Consider the following 220-nt stretch of genomic DNA (forward strand, 5'->3'; position numbering starts at 1 on the left):
CCCCGGGGGGGGGTGCTCTGTCCCCCCCCGGGACCAGGGGAGCGGCCAGCAAAGGGGGTGCAGGGCCCGGCCAAACCCACCAGAACCCCCAACGAGCCCACCCGGGGGCCCGGCATGCTGATTTAGCTTTAAAAAGAGCGTTTTGTGGCAACAAAAGTGCCCATTTCCCTCTGCAAGGATGAACGGGAGCGGGGGGAGGAGCCGCGATGGCTCCCGGGTG

This window comes from Geospiza fortis, unplaced genomic scaffold (genome assembly GCF_000277835.1).
Source record: "Geospiza fortis unplaced genomic scaffold, GeoFor_1.0 scaffold2, whole genome shotgun sequence".
In the NCBI taxonomy this organism is placed as follows: domain Eukaryota; kingdom Metazoa; phylum Chordata; class Aves; order Passeriformes; family Thraupidae; genus Geospiza; species Geospiza fortis.